The sequence below is a fragment of the Sciurus vulgaris genome (assembly GCF_902686455.1).
Source record: "Sciurus vulgaris genome assembly, chromosome: 9".
NCBI classification, from domain to species: domain Eukaryota; kingdom Metazoa; phylum Chordata; class Mammalia; order Rodentia; family Sciuridae; genus Sciurus; species Sciurus vulgaris.
The window spans coordinates 44647199-44655411 of record NC_136469.1 but is presented as its reverse complement, the minus strand read 5'-3'; positions in this window follow the sequence as shown (position 1 = coordinate 44655411).

The following is an 8213-nucleotide window of genomic DNA, read 5'->3' as shown; positions in this document are numbered from 1 at the left end:
TGGCTTCACTTACGTTCCATACACTAAGGCAGCCAATCAGCTTAGGATTAGCACTATTGAGGCACGCCCCTCGCTACCAATCCAGAAAGAATGAGGAACATCTGTTGACCACTAGCGCAGAGGAGACATTAACTAATCAGGCAAAAGTAGATCAAGCCTGTTAACACTAACTATGCGGCCACCTCTTGGCTCAACGCCAGTCGCCATCTTAGGGCTACCCAAACATGTCTTCTGCAAGGAAATGCAGTTTAATACCTAGATTTCTTGAAATTTCACTTACGTCTCCCTCCCCTAATATTAATAATCCCTTTTCAGATACATTGAATACAATAAAAAATCCTGTATGGACATTTTCTTCTTCAATCTTGACCTGACTCATCCACCCCACTGATAGTGTTTTGTTTTCAGTTCTCTTAGACAGTAAGTTCTACTGTCCTTCCTTAGAGAAAATAAGAACTCTTCTACAAGAAGACACCTTGTTGTTTGAGGAGTGTGTGTGTGTGTGTGTGTGTGTGCCAGGCACTATTTTAATCACATTTTTTTTCAAATACTTTTTAAAATCTTTTTTATTTTTACAGATTGCATTTTGATTCATTGTACACAAATGGAGTACATCTTTTCATTTCTATGGTTGTACACGATGTAGATTCATACCATTCATGTAATCATACATATACATAGGGTAATACTGTTTCATTCTACTATCTTTCTGTCCCCCACCCCCTTCCACCCCATTTTCCTCTATACCCTCCAAAGTTCCTTCTTCTCTTCCCCCTGCCACTCCTCCTCTTTATATATTGTCATGCACTTATCAGAGAAAACATTCGGCCTTTGGTTTTTTGGACTTGGCCTATTTCACTTAGCATGATATTTTCCAACTTCATCCATTTACCAGCCAATGCCATAATTTTATTCTTCTTTATGGCTGAGTAATATTACATCGTGTATATATACCTCAGTTTCTTTATCCATTTGTCAATTGAAGGGCATCTAGGTTGGTTCCACATCCTAGCTATTGTGAATTGAGTTGCTATGAACATTGCTATGGCTGCATCACTGTAGTATGCTGATTTTAAGTCCTTTGTGTATAAACTGAGGAGCAGGATAGCTGGGTCAAAAGGTGGGTCCATTGGAAGTTTTCTGAGGAATTTCCACGCTGCTTTCCAGAGTGGCTGCACCATTTTGCAACTCCACCAGCAATGTATGAGTTTGTCTTTTTCCCCACATCCACACCAACACTAATTATTGCTTGTGTTCTTGATAATAGCCATTCTAATTGGAGTTAGATGAAATTCTAGGGTGGTTTTAATTTGCATTTCTCTAATTACTAGGGTTGATGAGCACTTTTTCATATATTTGTTGATCACCTGTATATCTTCTTCTGTGAAGTGTCTGCCCATTTCCTTAGCCCATTTATTGATTGTGTTCTTTGTATTTTGGGTGTAAAGTTTTTTAAGTTCTTTATAAACTTTGCAAATGAGGGCTTTGTCTGAAGTGTGTGTAGAAAAGATTTTCTCTTAGTCTGTAGGTTCTCTTTTCACATTATTGATTGTTTCCTGTGCTGATAAAAACTTTTTAGTTTGAATCTATCCCATTTATTGATTCTTGCTTTTATTTCTTATGCTATGAGGGTCTTGTTAAGGAAGTTTGCCACTCTTGATAGTACTTTTCTTCTAACAGGTTTTCATTTTCACGTAGTCTCCATTAGAAACTAATTACTGTGCCCTAGTTCCACTTCCCAATACGGAGGTGAGGTATTGGAGTGGTGAGAACAGAAGGATGGGGAGAGGAGCTATCAAATCTTTGTTCCATGGGCTACTATCAATGTGTTCCTTACTTTGGCATTTCTCATTTTTTGACTGCTAAGTGTTAAGACCTGCTAAATTTCTTCACATGTTAACTTATTACATTCACATTCAGTTTTTTTTTTCCCAGAGAGAAATATAATGAATTAAAAAAAAATACAAATTTTCTCTGCTGATAACACTCTGCACTTACCCAGAGAAAAATAGATCAATTTTACTGAGAAATAGTTCAGTCCTTCCTGCTCTTTCTGAGGTTCACATGAACACAAGAGAGCTTCAGCAATTGCTATGGTGATATGATTTTTCTAAAGGAATTGATGGCAACTTCTATTAATTTCTTTTGGTTCTTTCTGCTATAGGAGACTGGACAGAGATGTTAATTTTTCAAGTAATATTTACTAGTAGACAACAATATTCCATACTTAAGAACACCAGACATAGGTTATCTTTTATTCTCTAGCTCTTCTCTCAGCTCTTTGGTCTTCCTTTTCCTCTACCTGACATAAATCTTGCTGCTAAACCAGAGGATACTCCTTTCCTCTGATACTCAGATATTTGAGCAATTAAACCCCAACTGGTATAGATAAAAACTTTCTCCTACTTATGTATGGCATTATAAATAGCCCTTGAAGATATCTATGAATTAATCTGATTTGTCCTATAAATAGATCTTATGAGGTATCTAAGAATTCATCATGGACATTTTACTATAAACAATTCACACTGAATTTAAAAATTTAAGTATTCATTTTGAAAAAAATTAATATTTGTATTTGTAAATCTGAGAGACCGAATTCATCTATTCATCTATCTTGAATTCATATCTATTTTTTTCAAAGTGCTACTTGCATTCTGCATGTCGTCCCTTCACCTTTCTTCTTTGTCAGACATTAGGAAGTGGTATATGCATGGACCTTATATACAATGATGATTGTAGGCTGAGAATATACTTAGGAAAAATGATGATATGTAAATTAAATACTTTATTTTTTAAATTTTTATTTAATTTTATTTATTTTAATGGAGTGTTATTTTCATTACTCACTCTATTCACTATGTTATCTGCTCTCCCTTAGATGCTTTCCTAAAGTTGAATTTTAAAAAGGTCATAAGGTAATTATCCTGTGGTGATAGATTTTTAAAGTTAGACAACAATTACACAGTGATTGTACATGTAGATACGGTTAATGTTAATGATAACATAATACGGTTAATGTTAAGTGATAACATAATATGCAATGTATGTGAAAATAAAAGCATCTTTTTTTTAATCTGAAAGCATTAAAGACCCCCAGTGGATGCCTGAAACTGCAGACAGAATGATACTCTAAATATACTGGTATTTTACACATAAATGTATATGGTAAGGTTTAATTTATAGGTTAAGTACAGTAAGAGATAAATAACTGCAACTACTGATAAAATGGAAGAACAATTACGACAATATACTGTAATAAATGTAAATTTAAGGAGGTCTCTCTGTAGAAATGTCTTCTCATACTGTACTTATTCTACGTGTCATGGTGTGGAATGATGTAATGCCTGTGTGATGAGATGAAGGAAGATGACCATGAAGACAGTGCAGAGTGGCATTAGATGACTTGAACACACTTTGATATGTGATGGGTTGCATATACAGTGTGGATATGCTGAACCAAGGGGTGATTCAAGTTCCAGGAAGGATGGTGTAACATTTTGTTACATTACTCAGAATGGCATGCAACTTAAAATATATAGAATATTTATTTCTGGAATTTTCATTAACTGTTTTTGGACCTCAGTTGACTGCAAGGTAACTGAAAATGCAAAAATGAAAACACACTTCAGAGGGGAATACTGTAAACAAAACCCTACTTACATAATTTTAACTATATATTTTTCTTACCAATTGATCAATACTTTTCTGTTTGATACATTATATGTTTTTCAATATTATTTTGCAGAAGTAATTCTGGAAGTGGAGGCCTCTGGACAGTAGCAACAATATCACTTTTAGTAATGCAAATCTTTCATGATTCCCAGACATCAGGCTGGATTGGGAAACAGCAGATTAGTGGGATGCACAGAATTTGGGCACCACTGCTTTAATGCTACACTATCCTTTTAATTAACAAGACTTTTCTACAATGAAGAAAAATACTACTCCTTTTTTGGCTGCTGTTTTGATTCTTTGAAATCATGGATAACAGAAGACAATCTCTTTTACGAGATGGAATGCTGAGAAATATTTTTTTTGCATAAAAATTAGTCGAAAGCATTAAGGCTCCAGGCAGTTGAAAATATGCCTGAAAGAAGGTTTATTTTATATAAAGATGATTTCTTTTGATTATTTCATAATCTGCCAATTTAAGCTTTTATTTCCATGAAGAGCTCAATTTTCCTAACATAATCTACAATATCTCATAATTCAAATAGTTTTATTAATCTTATCCCTAGGGTCTTATTAAAGTATGCTGACACAGTTTCTGTTTGGGAGAAAAAAATTATAGTTGCAAGAGTATTTCTGAGTTTTAAGTTGAGAGAAAATGAAAAGGCATCTATATTAAACTGGGTATATTATCTTCAGCTGATGTAAATAACACAAAGCCTGGACCACAACCTGAACCATTGACTAGAACATTCAACTGTCTTCTTGATTTTTCAATGTGACTACTAATGTATTCAGAATAGAGCCTCCCATATTATGGTGCACAGGTAGTATTTATCAGGTTTCTCCACTGAGAAGTTTTTAGTTTTTTCTACCCTTTCTGTACTGTAGGCTAAAACAAGTCACAAGGTATAGATTCCAAGGAAAGATACTCAAGGAGTGTAGAATTATTCTTTATCTTTTTGAGAGTGGTGTACCAACATAAAATAGTCGGAAATTTTTTTTTTGCACAAGTAAGCATCTCTTTATAACTATTTGTTCATTTAATTAAACATTGATACATATTAGTATGGTCTCATAGATATTCCATTATAATCCAATATCCCTTTATTTTTTTGTTTCTGAAATTCTTCTGTTTTGGTTATTGGGACCCTTCAATTGGATCTTATATATCTTTTACATAGGTTCTTGTTGCTTGTTGTTTATTTTAGCACATCATTACTGTCTGACTCGACAATTTGCCTCAAGCTCATCATGGATTTTCCTTGTCCGGTCCTAAAATCTCATACCTTCAAGGAAATCTGTTTAGTTTTACTGGAGTAACAGTTTTGACACTGTGTTCATTGTTACTGGGTTGTTGTTCCTTTAGGCTTTCTCAGTAGACAGATAAGAAAAACATGTGCATGCTAACATATGTATATATACATCTCTCTATATATGTGCATGTATGTGTGTGTCTGATCAATAGATATAAATATCAACATTAGATCTACATTAAAATCTTCACATGAGTTCATGCTGATGGTTTTAACTGTAATTCATTACTAAATGGATAATTTTAACATCCTTCTTTGGTTTATCTTTAACTTCCATTTTAGCAGGGAAAACACTGATTCCTGCCACCTGTCTTCCTTTTATTTAATTGCTCAATTACAGTCTTTAGGTACACTGGTTTCTAAACCCAAACCTCATGGGGAACAGCTTTATCAACTAGGGTATATAATTCTTAGACTTTTTTTTTTTCTTTCAGTCTATCAGACATCATTAATTCCCAAAATTACTCAAGAATACATCTTTTTTTTTTTTTTTCCTCAGCCCTTCAGTGAGTTCATTTCATACATTAGTAATATAATCAGATCATTTTCTGGTACTTTGCATGTCAACTTGGTGTCCCCTTAATGTCTAAATCATTATTTGTAATTTCAATGCACTAGATTTTAGCACAAGTTTGTCAATTACTACAAAATAAGTTTGTCGATTACTATGAAATAATTTTGTGGCATTTTGATTGCAAATGCATTGAATATATAGATAAAGTTGGAGAGAAATGATATTGTCATAATTTTGAGTCTTTTAATCTATGCCACAGAATACTGCTCCTTTAATTTACATCTTGAGTTCTTCTGCTAGTATTTCATTGTTTTCTGCATATAGATCCTGTATGCATTTTGAAAAATTTAGAAATATTTCATTTTTTGAGTGCTATTTTCATTGGTGTTGAGTTATTAATTCCCAATTCCAATTATTTACTTCAGGCATGTATTTTGACTTTGTCATTTGTGTTGTGATTTCTATCACCTTACTTGTCAATTTTCAGTTGCAGTTTTAAGTCTTATATTTTTTTTTATTATTTCTTGCTACTGTTGATTCTTTCAGTGATTTTTAACGTAGATGTGATATGACAATAAGGGCATTTTTATTTCTTCTTTTTTAATTGGTATGCCTTTTCTTTATTCCTCTTTCTTTTTTTCCCTCCCTCCTTTTTTCTTTCTTCCTGTCCATCTGTTTTGTCATACTAACTAGGCTATCCATTACAATGTTGAAAAGGAATGGACATCTTTGTATAGTCTTGTTTCTTGTTTCTTGTCTATAATGACAATGTGCTTTTTTTTTTTTGTAAATATTATTTATTTCTCTTTTTGTCAGCTTTTTTGCTGCTTTGACAAAAGGACCCAACCAGAAAAACTTTAGAAAAGTTTATGTGGGGACTCAAGGTTTCAGAGGTCTCAATTCACAGGCAGCAGACTCCATTCCTCAGGGCTCAGGGTGAGGCTGAACATCATGGCAGAAGAATGTGACAGAGGGAAAGAGCTCACATGATGATCCAGAAGCAGAGAGAGAAAAACTCCACTCTCCAGATACAAAATATATACCCCATAGCCACACCCCCAATGAACCACTTCCTCCAGCAACACCCCATCTGCCTCCAGTTACCACTCAGTTAATCCCATTAGGGATTAATTCACTGATTAGGTTAAAGTTAAAACCCAATCATTTCTTCTCCAAACCTTCTCGCATTGTCTCAAATGCGAGTTTTGAGGGACACCTCATCTAAACCATAATAATCACTTCAGAAAGTTTTCTTCATAGTTTGCTGAATATTTATATAATGAATGAAAGTTTGTGTCAAAAGACTTTCTGCAATAATTGATATGACCTCACAATGATTAACACTTAAATGATAAGTCAGTCTTGCATACCTGCAATATACCTTATTTGGTTCTATTTAATTCTTTGTAAAATTTTTAGAATCAATTTATTGACATTCTTTTAGGGTTGTTGCCTATCCTCCTGGCAGATTTTTATCTACGAAAATTTCACTTCTTGTATTATCTTTCTTTCTTTTACCTTTATTGTAGTAGAATTATCTGGTTTTGGTATTAGAGTGATCACATTGATCACATTCATGTATATATACACATATTTATATATTTTTATTACATTAATTATAACATAGATGATCATCTGATAAACTATGTAACTTGCATCCAACCTATGTTGAAAATTTTCACTTCTACCTCAAATGTGTGCTTTTTGTTTTTTTTTTTTTTTTTTTTAATAGCAGGCTAATATTTTTAAAAATACTGCCAGGACCTTGAGGCTAACTTTCTAGTAGATATTTGTATAACAATCTGAGTCAGAATGGGAGTGGTTTCCTAGAGGGAAAGCCCATAAAAGTGTAGTGGCCTCTGGGAGCTTTTACTCTCCTGTTTCTTCACACTCAACCTCTACAATTCATCAAAATAATCATATAAGTGCTGCTATCAGATTATGGCTTCCAACCATTCTTATTCAAAGTACGCAGATATCAGCTAGTCTCTCTGGCTGCACTTGTCTCTTTAGACAGAGAAGGAGTTAGACCTCAGTTATTTGACAGGTCTGAGAAAAGTCACTGATTTTGTTTGTCCAGGCTTTTCTTATTGTAAGTAAAGAGAACTTCTCAGTTGTTTGTATGCTGAAGTTGACAGTTGACGTCAGAAATCCTTCTCACTTTTTTTTTAAGATATAGTCGCTGTAACCTACCTAAAATATAATAAAATAAGTATTGAAGTGTTGAATTACTTTTTGAAATATTTTCTGCAGGAATCTGAATATTTTAGAAGATTTGATTTTAGACACCTGAGAATCAACCAAATAACCACCCTCAGAAGAAAATAAACATTTTTTTAAATATGGAAAGATTAATAGAGTTATTACAGAGATAAGCATCAGGGAACAACACATGCAAAAAAATGAAAAATAAAAAAGCCCTACAATTTTGATTAAAAGGTCAAAGGGAATGGTAGAAACAAGAAGTGCTCTGAAAGACAGTATCAGAATAGACTGTAAGGCATTGGTGCCAAACTCATTTTTTAACCACCTATGTTTTCTTAGTAAACAGTAAAATATTTAGCAATTTTCAATAGATGGCTCTGAAAATTATATTTTAAATTGCTGTTTCTGAAGTTTTATTTGAATTAAATTCTGTCTCAACAGATATTTGCGTGACCTTTGAAAAATATGGCAGGAATTAGTAATAATCCACAGATTTCTCAAATAAA